Consider the following 15,971-nt stretch of genomic DNA (forward strand, 5'->3'; position numbering starts at 1 on the left):
TACTTCATGTTGCAATTTCCTTAAGGCATTAAATTAATGTTATCCAAGAAAAAAAGCCACCAAGGAGTAGATCAGACAAGTAAAGGTGTGTTTGCTTCTCACACACTCCCCAGAGAAAGAACCATGTTCACATGCCTTAAGTGGGAGAATTTGGGCAGTTTATTCCAGATAATTTAGGACAATGATATTCAGGTTCCTCTGTGTGTCTTAGCTATTCTACAGGGGACAACTGCATATGTCAATTCCATTAAAGTCTCAGTTTGAAGATTGTTTCATTTCTATGAGTTCCTTTGGTAAATCAACAAGTGTCTTAATACTCTGTAGATATGACCAAATGTAATTTGAAGGAAATAACCCTGGGAGGTAGGATTTCAGAAAGGCGTCATCCTCCTTTAGGGCTTTCCCAGCTGACTTGATTCAGGACAACGAATTGAGAGAGACAGAGACAGAGACATCTGTTATATTCACTGGAGGGCCAGCACATGTTTATGAATGTATTTTTTCTGTTAGCCAGTTAGTGCAGCTAATAGATTGTTGATTTTTTTCTCCCCTGGCTCAGTGTGAACTCCTTGAAGGTCACCTGGATGACCACCAGGTTCTTTCTTATCACCATCTCTTGGCTCCTCACTAAGCCATTTTCCCTAAGTAGAGTCGTGGCTGCCACGTGGCATTATTTATGGGAAAGAGAAAAGGACTACTCTCTACTTCCAGGTTTTCTCACATAGGTTTCTCTTAGCTACTCTTTGCTTTTATGTTCTTATCTTTGATGTCTTTTTGCCTATATTTTTTAACAGTAATGATATCAACATAGAACCTTAGAAATTTTTTTTAAGAAGTGCCACTTTTAGAGAATGTGCTCCCTTGTACCCCTGTGAGTGCTTCCAGGAGAGAACATCCTTGCCTACTTCTCTCCTTTTTATGTTTTATTGTCTGTCCTCTTCCCTTGCTTTTCTTTCCCATCCATACTTGGATGGTCGAGACAAGGGAGGTCAAAGTTACATTAATATATGCTATGAATTCATTCCTGATCCTCCCCTTCTCCTTTTCCCACTTGAATCCCTGAGTGTCGGCTGTAAGAATTGCCCTGAACAAGTTGTTCCTTCCCTCCAAAGTGACTGAGTAATATTCTACATGTGGCAGACACATGGTGGCACATTTTGCTGTTGCATAGGATTGGATGTTGATTGACGAGGCACCAATAGCAACTCTATTTTATATTCCCAGAGCTCAACTAAGCCGTATTCCTCACTAGGTGGCAAAGTCTGGACTGAAGGCCTGTAGAAACTGGGAGTATCTGAGTGAGTTTTGATATTTAATTCTGCTCTGATCCATTTGAGAGGTAGAGGGGGAAGACCGTGGGTGGTACAGAGCCTCTGGGGTGTAAGTGACACTCTGAAAGCATTCCTTCCTTCCTCAGTGGCTGTTCCCCGATCTAACAGAAACAGAGGGCTACATAGAAAACTCCTAAGCTTTAAAATTTTACTGGTGTGTTTGGGGAACTGAGGGAGGGGAACACTCTTCCAAACTGATAGAAGGACCTCCAACGTGGAAGTAAGAAAAAAACCCTTTAAAATAGCTGAAGACATATTAAAATAAATAGGTATGCCTTGCCTTTTCCCTTTCTGACAAGATTTTTCATGTAGCCACACAAGCTTAACCACTGTGCCTTGGAGTCTTAGAGACTGCACAAATGCTTGATGGGGAAAGAGTTCTTTTATATTCCCATATATTATAACCCCCCTTCCAATATACCATATTTCATTTCATCTGAGGTGTCATCGAATGTGATGTATGCCGTTATTTTATGTTCCATTAAGAAAGGAAAAACAAATTATCAATTAAACTATGATATACCCTTAATTGTAAGATGCATTCTAATTTTAGAGATGTTAATATGTGAACAGCCTTAGGGTAGGCAAATACAGTAATAAAAGATCTACAAATCCCAGAAGGGAAGAGAGACTATCAGCCCTTTATCTAGGTCCTTATACCAAGACATTGAGCTGGATGTCTGTAACTTCCTTTGGATTCTCTTTAGCAGGCTGCCTAGGCCTTAATTGGTTTACTTCATCTGGTTGGTGAATAGGAGTGACTTTGGCCTCCTGCATATCTTTTATGCACTTTGGATAGTTTGGATTATCTCCTACGCCCAGGGATGAGCAAATTTGTGAAACATACGGTATATGCTTTTCAGACATCTCTGTCTTGTTGAAACCAATTATTTCTGTGGCACCCCGTTTATCATTATGACACTGTGTGCCCTCACATCCGGTAACGACTGTCCAGGCTGCACAGTGGAACTCTGTCAATGTGTGTGTTTTGGGAAAGTGCAGTGGGTCCTTGAATGACATTGTTTGGTTCAACATCATTTCTTTATAATGTTGAGAAAAATAACCAATCCTGGCCGGGGTCACTATCTATGTCGAGTTTGCATGTTCTCCCCATGTCTGTGTGAGTTTTCTCCAGGGACTCTGGTTTCAACCCATACCCCAAAGATGTGCACGTGAGGTGAACCAGCATGTCTGAATTGTCCCAGTGTGAGTGAGTGTAGATGTGTGAGTGACCCTGCACCAGAAGGGCATCCTGTCCAGGTTAGGGTCCTGCCTGGTGCCCTGAGCTGCTGGGATAGGCCCTGGCCACATATTACCCTGAACTGGAATAAGCGGGTTAAAAATCATTGTCTTACTTGTTTTTATTAATCTTTCTTAAGTGTATGTGTAGCTTACATTTTATATCAATACTTAATATTAGAAATGTTTGGGGTCTTTATTTAGAAACTTGGTGATGTTTGTGTGACAAGAACTTAACTCTTGTTCATATGGAGAGGTAAGGGCACATGTCTTCTTTCTTTCATTCCTTGTTCAGTGTTTTGATTTTACTCAGAATGAGTATTTGAGAATGCCATTTGCATTAAACAGAATTGGATATTTTCTCCCATTATCTGCCATGTAAACCAATGCCAGATCCAGAAAGGGGACTAAAGCCCCCAAAACAAGATTATCATACCTGTTGCTGATTTTCATTGTTTAGGAAAGAGAAGTTAGATTTTTATTTTGTGATGTTTATCACTCCATATAATAATGACTATATTTGTTAACTCATTTTACTGTGGGAGAAATGAGGCCATCCATCTCTTCAGTGACAGAGGTGAGAATGTAATCAGGGCCTTCTGGCCCTTAGACCAGAGCTTAATCCTCTCAACCAGTATTCTATTAGAGACTGGTTTAAGAAGTCTTACTAAAAGACAGCACTCACAAGTAAACTTATTCATCACTAATAAGTTAGATTTCAAGTTTAACTGTCCAGGTAGTGGTTCTGAAAATCTGGCCTTTGGGTTATGTGTCATCAGAATCAGCCTGGGTTCTTATTTAAAATGAATATTCCTATTTAAAATGAATATTCCTAGGTTTCTTCTCAGAACTACCGAACCAGAATACCTGCAGGCCTGTGTAGGACTCTGTATATTCTGCCCATTCCCCAGGCGATACACCCAGGATTTAAAGGACCAGCTAGCTGGTCAAATGTTTTCCTACAGTAGAAACTGTTTATTGAATAGGCTTTGTAGATAGAAATAGTTTTAGGAGATGATTTAGTTCCATTGCCTTCAATTACTTGCTTAAAAGGTCTTTGTTTTTGTTTATTACTTTTCCTCTTTCTGGACATTTAAAAGGAGTAAAAGAAGAGAATTGTATACTTTATGAAACTGATTTTCTTTAACTTGCAATTTGGGCCGGGTCACATATAATATATACACATGCAAGTTGTTTTAATATAATTTATTTTCCATTTGTTAACTCATACAGTTGTGCTGGAGAGAGGGGTTCCCTCTAGAAGGTGGCTCACCTAAATTGGCTAATTTTTCAGAGAAGTAATTTGGAAAGGAATGAGGTTTGGAAGAAACTTTTTGTCTGACCTACTTTCCTTCTGAATGATGTTTTAATGACCTTTCCCACAGCTCTTTTGCCTCCTCCCAATTTTTCCATATGGCTTAAATGTAAATTCTGAAATGGGCTCTACCTAAAGCAGGACTTACAGAGAAGCACCGTAACCCAGTAGCCGGAGGCCTGGACACAGAGCCCCCCGGTCCTCAGCCAGGTTTCTTCTTGGCTTTCTCATTCAGGTTCTGCGGGCCACGACTCCTTCCCATTCTTCATTTTCAGGCTCCACTCTGCCTCTAGGTGTAGGATGAGATGTTCAAGACATCTCTCCAGGTCTGTATTTTGCCACTTGTAAGTTAGCTAAATTTATACTCCATCAAAGGTACTGTAAGGTTATTTTTTTTAAAAAAGGTATACTTATCATAAGAAACAGGAGTTACCTTGGATCAGGAGGTTTAAGTTTTTGCCAAGAAGGTACTAATTAAGACTGGCCTGTTGCTCCATTGAAGCTCAGTTTTTCTCTTAGGGACAATATTTAAATTTTATTAATATTGGAATCTCAAAAATCAAGGCTTTTTTGGCTAAAAGTGAATGCTAGAATCTGAAGGTCTAGTGGGTACTCTGAAGCTCAGAGAGAGAAAAAAGATTTTTCAAAGTCACATTACTCATCAGTGGCAGAGCTGTTGAATCAAATCTCCAGACTTCTGGTCCAATGTTCAATTTAGAGTAGCAATAGAAAGGGTACTGTCTCTTCTATTGTAGGTTTTTTTCATGTGCTCATTAGCATGGCTGAAAAGTGGAAGAGGTCACAGCTGGATTCCCAGGCATCGGGGATTTAGGTAGAGAGGATGGCATCCATCAGGCAAACATGCACCCGAGTCTTTAGGTTTTTTCAGGACAAACATTTTTTAAAGCAAAAATTGCCCATTGTATAAATCATGCTGGCCTAATTTTATTAATGTTAAAAAGTTAAAACTACAAAAGTAGTTTATTTTTCACTTACTCACATGACTGTGTGGTTCTCTAATTGAAAAGTGATAATCAGCCCTTCCAGTATTAGCTCTGTGGTATTGCTCCAGCTACCTGTCCTCTCTGTGTTGCTTTTCCCTCATCTAAAAAAAGTGCCTGAGAGGATCTCCCTTCCCTACTGTCCAACATAGTTGTATAGAAGAAATGAGATAGCTGTTATGATATTTCAAAAATTAGAAAAGTTATATGAGAATTCCTGAGATCTGATATAATGGTTCTACATTTTAAGAGTATAACATCCCCTGGGAAAAAAGTGAGGACATAAAAAAAAAAGACAGGAGTGAGAGGGAGGGGACTATCATTCATCCTCGCCTCACAGCTTTAACAGGCTGGCCAGCTGCTCTGATGCCTGCATTTTAGGTGAATAGGAGTCGAGTGAAACATCCTTGTATATTCTCAGTCATTTCTTGGCTCCTACTTGGTTAAAATTCAAAGTACATCTCATAGGATATTTTGTTTCCCTTGTTCCCTGTGTCTTGAGTGGAAAGCGCCAGAAAGGTGCAGTGATTACCCAATGACATAAAATTTCCAAAGAGCCAAAGTCAGCCCGGTGAGAAAATAAAGAAAGAAAATACTAAAATAACATAGAGGGCAGAGGACCCCCTAGAACCTGCCAAAAAGATATGAAGTTTGATTAGAATAATTATTTTAATTGAATTATCATTTTAAATCAATTAAAGGGAAGGATTTCAATGGAAGGATGCCAAACCCTATGCATGGGATCCATTTGTTGGGTACCATGATGGGAGCCTAAATAATTGGGTACACTCAGGCCTTCTTTAATAAACATTCTCACACATACTCACAGAACCTTTCACAATTGATCTTCACACCCAGGGCTGCAGACCTCAGCTCTGCTGATCCTCTAATGGGATAACTTGGAGAGATTATGTGGTTTAGTAAATATCCATAAATTAAGGATAGTGTTTAAAGGCTGCAAATAATGACCTCTGTCTCCCAGGATCCCCCAAAGGAGTGAATTAATTTTTCCTAAGAGTTTGGGGCAAAGGCTGGTCAGGACAGAGAAGATTAGCTCCTTATATTTCTCCCCTCCCATAATTGGTTACCTTTCTGGTCCCTCCCAGGACACTGGAAGTGTTTCATGCAATCTCTGGGTCTCAACAATAATGTGCTTCCAAAAGGAGGCTGATTACGTTGACTGAAATCCATCCTGGCAAACGGCTTTTGCTGCAGCTGGTTCCATTTACATTTTGTATTTTTGGAGCTTGTGCCTGTTCCAGGGAGGGATGGGATAATTGACTTAAATCAAATTATGAAATGTGATATTCTGAATTCCTAAAAACATGTTTCCTGGCATTGCATTCAGCAATGGAGTCCTCACAGGTACGGTGGAATGGATGGGTGAGGCTGAGCCTTCCTTGAAGTGTGTGCGTGCGTGCGTGCATGTGTGTGTGTGTGTGTGCATGCGTGTGTGTGTGAGAGAGAGACTTCGCACTCCTTCTTTAGAGCTTGGGCTGGGGGTCTTTGCCTAAAAACATAAGAGAGTCTGGTCTCCCCTCGTCATAGGTGAGAAGCAGGCATCACATCACTGCTGTTTCTCTCACTAAATACAGCCATTGATTTTAATAATGTGCTTCTCAAGTTTCATGTCTTTGATCATGGAGCTGAAATTAAAGACTGTACATTGCATAAATGACAAAGGAAATAGATGAAGGCTCAGCAAAAGATGCTAATAACTTTAAAAGTTCACTGCGTCACACATTCATTTCCATTTGGAAAGACAATTTTGCCTCCTAGATTTTAAAAGCTATTTAAGAACGGTTTCAAAATCAAGATCCTTAATGTTGCTTTGCTCCCATCTGTAGCCTAAATTATTTGTAATTAAGTTAAATAGCTCCATATAAATAGTAGACCTATGCAGTGGGGGAATGATTGTTTCACATATATATCTATGCTTTGTGGAAGTGTGACTAACAACAGCATCTTTGAAAAGCAGCCCCCACCCTCTATGGTGCAGAATTTTGATGTGGAATTTTGGAAAATGATTTTTCCTCCAAGTATTACCAATGATTCTCTTTAGACCCTGGGTCCAGTGAGAGAGCTGTGTTTGAATTACCTCTGCAACTCACTAGTCATGCTACCTTGGGCAAGATATTTCATCTCTCTGTGCCTTAGTTTCCTTATTTGTAAAACGATGATTATAATAATACCAACCACGTGGGTTAATGCATAATGTACGTAGAACAGTTTCTAGCATATCATAAGGCTAGCATTTCTTTTTTCAATCATTACTGAAGAAATAACAGCCATCCTGACAACCTATAATTCTTGGAGTGTTTCTAGCTATTTATTGGGGTGGCTTGTTGAGCCTCGCTGTTTTCATTCACATGGGTAAAGAGAAGCACTCTTCTCTTCCAGAGACTGAATCCAGTCCAGAGGGCATCTTGGGAAGATTGGAAGGACTTGTGGGCTACTTTGGGCTGTTTGGACCTTGAGGTTTTTACCTTACTGGAGATGCAGTCCACTGAAAGGGTAGGTCTTGTTGAAACCCTACCATGACCAACCTTATATTTACTTATGGGTGGGAACTCTCAGACCAGGAGTTAATTTCAGACCAGTGCTTACTGTGTTGTCAGGCATTATGATCCATCCAGAAAAGGGTGTGGCTTCTTCTACCTTATTCCCAGCAGCAGTCCCAGGCTTGGCTCTGCAAGGGGTTTATTTATAAGATGAATCAGACATGAGGACACCGTTGCCCTCCCAGGGGAGTCCAGGGAGTCCAGATACCTTTGCTCAGGCCTGACATATACCTCCCCCACCCCCACCTGCCTTACTCCAGGGCCTTGAAAACACCAGGGCAGTTCAGGAGAAGGCTCAAGAGATAGGGTGAGAAAAGACACAACTTGCCTTCTATGGCATGCATTCAATCAAATAGGGGAGAACTCAACCTAATGCTCAGCTCTTTTGAAGATAGAAATATTGAATAGAACTAAGTGATTGGAATCATTCTTAAAGTTCATTTTGTTCTAGTGGTACATGCTTATAGTTAAAATCAAATGTTCTAGGTAATGTATAAGAGAGAAAGCAGTCCTTTTTTCTTATTCTCATTTACTTCCAATACTTCCATTTCCCATTACCTCTTTCCATACTCTAAACTGTTTCTTCTGGTGTTTGTCTCTATATTGCTTAAATGACATTCTTTAACTATTATTTTTTGATTTATCAGTTTTATACATTATCTATTGGCTTTTTTTTTTGATAGGTAATGATTTAAGTTTCTTAAACCGCCGCCACGCTTACTTTCTCTTCTTCCACATTCAATATAGTCGTATCAAAATTTTTAATTAGTCAGAATTTCTGTTATCACAATGATACAAATATTATCACTGTAGAATTAGTAGTATACTATGATTCTCATAATTGCCCTAATTTTACACATGTCTGGATTTTTTATGTACTTGTCGGAATAAGCTAGATTTTGTTGAGTAACAACCCCAACATTCTAGTGGCTCAGCAGAGGTTTTTTTTACTTGTTCACGTTGTATGTCTACTATGGGTTGACAAAAGAGGTGGGGAAGGACTCTACTCATTATAGTCACTAAGGGTCCTAGCCTCTTAGAGCATCCACTGTCTTGAACCTAGTCAGTTTCCATCCAAAAAGAAAAGTGCTCTGGAGGGTAACAAACCGGCATTTAAACGCTCTGGCACAGATGTGATGCACATCACTTTTGCTTACAATTCATTTGGCCAGAAGTATTCACATGGCTCCACCAACCACAAGATAGATACCTTTGAAGAGCAATTCTACCACGTATCTGAAAGTCAGAGAGCTAAAAATATTTGATTTAAAGCATTTAAGATTACCACTGAATTTTAATTTTTTTCAATTGGTCTGTCATACATCTCTGTATACATCTGTTATACATCTCTCAATAATTTGTTTTCCCCAAAAGTTTAAATTTGTCATTTAATCAATTTCATTTAAGAAAAATTAGAGCCCTTCTGCACAGCTATGGCACAGCCACCATAACAGAGACTTCCTTTTGCCATTCTTTTAGATTAGATCTCCTACTTCGAGATCTCCTTAAATATTTCTCCTTAGTTTAATCTCTTCCTAAAAAGAGCGTAGAGGGAACTTTAAAATGCAAGGAAGTTATAGCTGAGTCTTTCATTGTAGTCTTTCCTCTTTTTTCTTCCAACTGATTTTTAGTTTGGCTGCATGCAAAATTTGGGGTTGGATATCACTTCTAACTAAGAATTTTGAAGGACTATTCCATTGTTATTTTGTATTTTATTGCTGTCGAGAAGTCTTATGTCATTCTGATTCTTATACCTTTGCATGCGACCTGGACTTTTTGAGTGGAATCTTTTTAGAATTTTTCACTTTACTCTTATTCTGAAGTTTAGCAATGATGTGCTTTTGTACAAGTTCTTTAAAAATAACTTTTTTTTCTGGATAGTTCATGTTCACCTGGGGTTCTAAGAGTGTGGGGCTCCTGAAGTTTCATAATTTTTGTTTAGAAAAATTTTCATATAGTATCTATTTGATAATTTTTATCACCATTTTTGTTTTCTTTTTATGTTACTTTTATAAATTAGATGTTGTATTAACCAGGTTTGTCTTTAATGTCTTTGTTTTTCTCCTATTTGCCATTATTTCATCTTTTTTTATATTCTTTTAGGAGGTTTGCATGATTTTATCTTCCGGATATACTAATTTTTTGAAAAAGCTTTATCTATCATTTAGTTTTTAAGAACTCATCTTTTTCTCTGACTGTTCTTCAACTATATTAGCTAATTTTTTTACTAATGTAACTTTGTCTTATCTCTCTGAGGATGTTAATTATAGTTTGTGAAACTTTGTTTTATTTCTATATTATCTATTTTTCATTTTGGTCACTTCTTTTATTTTGGTTTGTTCTTATCTGTTTTATTTTGGAACTTTCCTCAAATCTGGTAATCCTTGAATATCTGTTCTAATTTAAGAAGGCGCTGATTGAAAGCTTCATGGGCCTGTTAACCAGTGGGCTTCACTGTAACATCATTGCACAAAAAGTAATATTATCCTTGGAGAATGCCCCACGTGTCATCATATGAAAGTCTGGGCTACCATCTCCAGCAAAGAATCTGTCAGTGGGAGTTCTGAGAGTGGGACATACACTTCACTGCCAGAGTTCTTGAGACAGGACAAGTAAAGTAGGCTAGTCAACTGGCCCCAAAAGCTTCTTTAATCCTCTAATTTTTACTTCCTTGTCCTATACCATCCCTATGAATGAAACCTCTTTAGTTTATTCCTTTTAGAAAGATACACTTATAGTCTCCTGCCTGGGGATTATGTGGTGCGAGGAAGGAAATTTAGGGAGATCACCACTTTATATGCAGACTTTTATGCCCCACCCCTAAAATTTGTGTTAGACTGGAGCCTGATCCCTGCTTTGCGCAATATCCAGCATCGTGAGTTCCTATGCTCCTTAGGGATTCTATAGAGGATCATCATTCTCTTCCTGTTGTGGTATCTCTCTTTGCAGGCACTTCTGCTTCTGTCTTTTTCTGCTTAGCTAGATTGGTCACCACTCCTTTTTAATATATTTTCCTTATAAAATGTATTACACTTATCTGGTGATGTCTCCTCTCCTGCTTTCTTGTCCTTGAGGACGTATATCCTTTTTATTCTTTTATCATTGTTTTAGTGGGGACTCAGGAGGAAGGAAGGTCAGGCTGCCATATTTAACTAGAAGTCTCTATAATAAAAGAAGTTACCTCAGGATTTTGGTGACAGATTCCTCTCCTTCCTGTGTCTTTCATGGCAGTTTCTCTGTAGGCAGTCTGAGCTGAAGCAAGTAAGATCAGCCATTTCTCAGGAGCCCTTCAGATTCTAGACTTGAGACTGTGGCAGACTTCAGTGTTCTGGCTAAGGATAGCATTGCTTAATGGTTTTAAAGACTGGACTCTGTTTGAAAAGGCTTCGGTTTACATTTCAGTTCCATTACTTTTTAGCTGTGTGATCCTGGGCAAGTTTCTTTCTCGTCTATAAAATATAGATAATCATAGTGCCTACCTCCTAAGGTTGATATAAGAATTAAATAAGCTAATACATTACTTGCAAAGTATATAGAATGGTGCCTAGCATATGAAAAGTATATAATGATAGGAGTCATTATTATCCTTAATTGAGATATTTGGGTAATTCTGGTTATGTTGTGCCTAAAAGAAAAGTTTTAGGCCATTTCAGAATTCTCAAAAAATTGCAAGCTGAACCTGTGACTCTGGATCACTCCCAGCAGGGACCACTCATGAACCTGAGTTTAGTTCAATTTCTAGAATCCGTATTCTTTGAATCCCTGGCTCAAAGAATAGAGGGGAGAAGGGGAGGTTAAAAAGAGAAAGAAAAAGAAATGTGCCCATGAGAAGAGAACTCATGCCTCTCAAAAGCAATTTGATAATTTAAAGGAGGCTTAAGGATGCTGACTACCATGAAATCTCTCTCACTCCTCTATCTGATTGCCTTATAAGGGGTGAGCCTTGGGAAAAGTAGGATGAAGGAAAGATTTTTGAGTTAAAATCCCAGGATCTTCATGTTCTGCTCCTTTTTCTTCACATTCTTCTTTGAGTCCCCTTCCCATGGTTAGGTAGTAACTTCAAATCTCTTTCTCTGTTCCTATCAGAGCCTATAAATATGAAAGGGAAAATTGCTAGTAATAGCTTGGATTATTGTTCCTCTTAGGAGAATTTGCACTTTGAAAAAAAATGAAAGAAAATAACATTTCCTCCTAAGAAATTGTTTTGTTTTGTTTTATATAGTGTATACAATGAACACACCTCATTTCTGAGTCTCACCCCACCTCTAATCCTGTCGGGGGTGTGGCTCAGAGATGGAGTGAGGATCCATGGTTTCTGCTGCAAATATAACTTGGTAATAAAAACAATGCTTCAACAGTGAGTTGTTTTGAAATGATCATGTCAAAATGTCCTGTTTCACCAAAACATTAGCTAAACTTTTTAACAGAGTGATTTGATTAGATAACCCCAGTTGGAATACACTTTAATAGAAAAAATAACTACAAAAATAAAAATCTTAAACTGAAAGCATCAACAAATGAAAAGACAACCTACTGAATAGGAGCAGATATTTGAAAATGATATATTCAGTAAGGGATTAATATCTGAGATATATGAGGAACTCATACAGAAAACCCAAACAATCTCATTAAAAAATGGACAGAGGATGTGAATAGACATATCTCCAGGGAAGACATACAGGTGGCCAACAGACATATAAAAACATGCTCAACATCACTAATCATCAGTGAAATGTAAATCAAAACCACAATGAGATACTACCTCACACCTATCAGAATAGCTATCGTCAAAAAAATCAACAAATGACAAATGCAGGCTAGAATGTGGAGAAAAGGAAACCTTCATATACTGTTGGTGGGATTTTAAATTGGTGCAGGCACTGTGGAAAACAGTATGGAGAATTCTCAAAAAATTAAAAATAGAGCTGCCGTATGCCCCAGCAATACCACTACTGGGTATTTATCCAAAGGAAAAGAAAAACCCCACTAATTTGAAAAGATATATATGCACCACTATGTTCATTGCAGCATTACTAGCAATAGCTAAAATAATCTTGCCATTTTCAAAAACATGGATAGACTTAGTGCTGTGCTAAGTGAAATAAGGCAGAGAACGACAAATACTGTATGATTTAAACTGGATGTGGAATCTAATACAAAACAAGTGAATAAACAAAATGAAACAGAAACAGACCCATAGATACAGAGAACAAGCTGATGGTTGCCAAAAGGGAGAGGGGTGAAGGATGGGTAAAAGAAAATATTTGGAAAAAAAAATCTTGAGTCTACAGGTAGATGACTCATCATGGAGTTAATTATATTTAGGAAATTGATGTTAAAATTCATTTTTTTTGAACCTCAAAGATGACATGTTAGCTTACTTCTACTCATTTATGTGTGACTCTGTATCAAAAGTCAGAAAACCCCCTCCTTTTTCAGCTAACTGAAAAGATTTTACTCAGATCATTTAACCATTCTGCATCTCAACTCCTTCACTGGTATCGAGTGGTAACTGTTATGACTTATTTAATGACATCAGGCCCTGAGGCAGGCTGGTGATACCCTTAGGAAGTAGCCAGGTGATGGGCTGTAGGAGGACAACTGTCTGTTTCCATGATCTTGTAGAACTGACATCTTCCAAAGACTCTCACTTTGTGAAGAGATGAAAATGGATAATCAGAGAAATTTAGTGACTTGGGTCTTGTAAAGGGCTGAATTGTATCCTCCTGAAAATTCATATATCAAAGTCCTTACCCATACTACCTCAGAATGTGACTGTATTTGAAGATAGGGCATTTCAAGTGATAATCCAATATGACTGGTGTCCTTAGAAAGAGACACACATAGAAGGAAGACCATGTTAAGACTCAGAAAGAAGATGGCCATCTACAAATCAAGAAAAAAGAAACCAGTCCTGCCAACACCTTGATCTTAGACTCTTAGCTTCAGAATTGTGAGAAAATAAGTTTCTATTATCGAAGCCACCAATCTGTGGTTCTTTGTTATGGCAACCCTAGAAAACTAATACAGGTACATTTACTTGGGTCAGCAGCAGAACTTTCTTTGAAATCTTTCCAATCTCAAGAATTAAGAGTTCTCAATAATGGAGTGGGAGGTAAGCCATGTGGTGAGAGGAGCTTGAAGGCAGTGAGAGTAGAAAAGGCAAAACAAACAAACAACAGTATGGAGCCCGGGTGCTCACCAGACTATACAAGGAAGATACTGAAAGGGAATGCCAAATATGCAGATATCATCATAGTGTACCAACAGGCTTGAGAGCCTGAGCTGTACGTTTTTATTGCACGTGTAGGATGGGAATCATGGTGCATAACCCTCTTGAGGTGAGGTTATGGCTACATTGTCACTAATTATAGCTAGCTGGTAGACATACCTGCAGTAGCTTATTTCTAGGCTACTGACAGGAAGCCATATGAATATATTTAAAAATAAAAACTCTAAAATAAAAAAAATGTATAGAGGCATTAATTACTTATATTTAGAGTTTTAAAAAGAATAGGAGCAACATAAGAAATGTGCAGTGACTAGGTAAATTCAGTATCAGTTTTTATTCTCTGCACTTATGCTTCTTAGCTTATTCTGGAGCTAAGCTTCATGATTGACATCCACCTCAAACTTTCAAGTCAGGCTCAAAGTCTCTCCCATGTGGAATTTTTGGAAGCTCCTTAATTAAATAATAAAAATAGATATAACAGATATGCTAATGAAGTACAGAGAAAGAATCTTCAAGCCTTTATGTTTTATCTTCTAGTTAGTTAGTCAGGTAGTTTTCTTTCTTTGAGGATAGAAAGCTCTTTGAGGTCAAAACTGTCTTGACTTTTGTAGCTCCACATTGCCTAGCAGAGTATACATTGTATGTTGACCCTCAATAAATGCTTATTGAATCACATTTGTGTCACCTTCAGAGCCTTCAGGAATTGTGAAGCAGCCATGGTCTAGTTTTAGTACGGTATAAGAAGCTCCCAAAAGGCTTTGGACTCTTATTTTATCAGGATGAAACACTATTAGCCTCATATTCTTCTTTCCTCAAACTAACAGAAAGTATCAAAGGCCTCATAAGCATCTTGGTGCTTCCTCCCTTTTTTCTTGTTTGTTACCCATCCTTTTGGGGATTTAGCTCACGGCCACCTTTTGCTTATATGGTCATGTCAGCAAATCCCTTCAAATATGGGTTGAACCAAAAAGCTCCCCCCACCCACCCCACCACACTCTGTGATCTCACCTTTCTGCTAACTTATTGCTCAACTAAATTGAAGCTGTGAGATTCTCTCTACTACAGTTTCAGTTTTGTTCCTGATATCTCTTTTATTAAAAATAAAAGGGTGATTGCCATTGCATAGCTGCTTTTCCTTGGATTCCTAAGGTTTTTGCATTTTACCACTTGCTGCAAATTTCAGTATAAAATGATTCAACTTTGTTTTCTTTTCCGAGCTTTCTGAAATGTTTCTGATTGTAATGTAATAGACCAGTAATTAAATCCTGATTTAGGGAGTGATTTCCTTTCCCTCATTTTATCATCAAGGGAGAAAACGGTCATAGCCATCAATCTGTGGGGCCGTGTGGTGCTAAGGTAAGGTTTTGATTAGAAACTTTTCATCTACCATTTTCAATCATTTTATCAGCCTTTGGAATGTTCTCTAGTTTGGCAAAGGCTTCCCTAGAGAATCCCTGCAATGTCTTAATGGCTTGGAGACAGACAGGATAATGCTCCACACCTCGGGATTTCCTTACATCTTCACGTGTGCGCTCTGCATAGCCTCCAGGTCCAGGTAAAATGCTGGGGTGGGTGGCTGGTTTGAAACGTGAGCCTTCCGCACATCTGCAGAGGACACTGACTATGGCAGAGAAAGTGACCCTCTTTGAGTTTTATTTGGGTCATAAAAATTCATGCTGTGTACCACCTCTTTAAGACTCTGTGCCATTAAATGTGGCTAGATCCAGAATACACTCTGGAGGAAGCCAGAAAGGACATTAAAATGCTTAGTCTATGACACACTTCCTTATTTTTGTCATTTTGACATTTATGTGTTGTTTCATTAGGGATTTTTAAAAGAAGACCCTTTTTTTTCTGACAAGAAGTTTTCCCCAGATATTCATAAGAATCAACAGTTTATAATCAAACAGCTGTCTGGTTTGCATTTCAACCAAGCTGGACCACCTGCCAGCTCTTAACCTCTGGAAGGTTATTATGATACAATTGTTGTTGTTGTTTGTTTAAAAAGTTTCAGAGCTCAAGGAAAATATTAGTAATGAGTTACTTAACCTACAGTGTTTACTGTTCCCACTCAGCTTGCAGATGGTGTTCTAGTGGCCAGAGAGAAGGAGAGCTCATCTGAGGCCAACACTATTTTGCACTTGTTTTGGAGACAGACCATAAAAATAGGCTTGGCAATGAGGAGGACTGCCTTGTGAGAGGAGGAGTGGGCAGCATTACAAAAGCCTTCTAAAAGGAAACAACCATTTCTGATGACTGAGGTTGAGAGGCACAAACTCAACATAATCCTTA

General features: G+C 38.4%; 1 long non-coding RNA gene across 2 annotated transcripts in view; it reads left to right on the plus strand.

Moving 5' to 3' along the window:
- The window catches only part of LOC107506942, a 91,432-nt gene that overhangs the window by 66,030 nt on the left and 9,431 nt on the right, over window positions 1–15,971 (plus strand). Inside the window, exon 1 of one of the 2 annotated variants that reach the window (XR_004952099.1) lies at window positions 7,313–7,400. The exons of the other annotated variant lie outside the window; for it this stretch is intronic. This is a non-coding gene — a long non-coding RNA (uncharacterized LOC107506942). Of the gene's footprint in view, window positions 1–7,312; window positions 7,401–15,971 lie in introns of those variants that run through there. 2 annotated transcript variants of the gene reach the window in all.

Source organism: Rousettus aegyptiacus, unplaced genomic scaffold, assembly GCF_014176215.1.
Source record: "Rousettus aegyptiacus isolate mRouAeg1 unplaced genomic scaffold, mRouAeg1.p scaffold_m13_p_7, whole genome shotgun sequence".
NCBI lineage: Eukaryota > Metazoa > Chordata > Mammalia > Chiroptera > Pteropodidae > Rousettus > Rousettus aegyptiacus.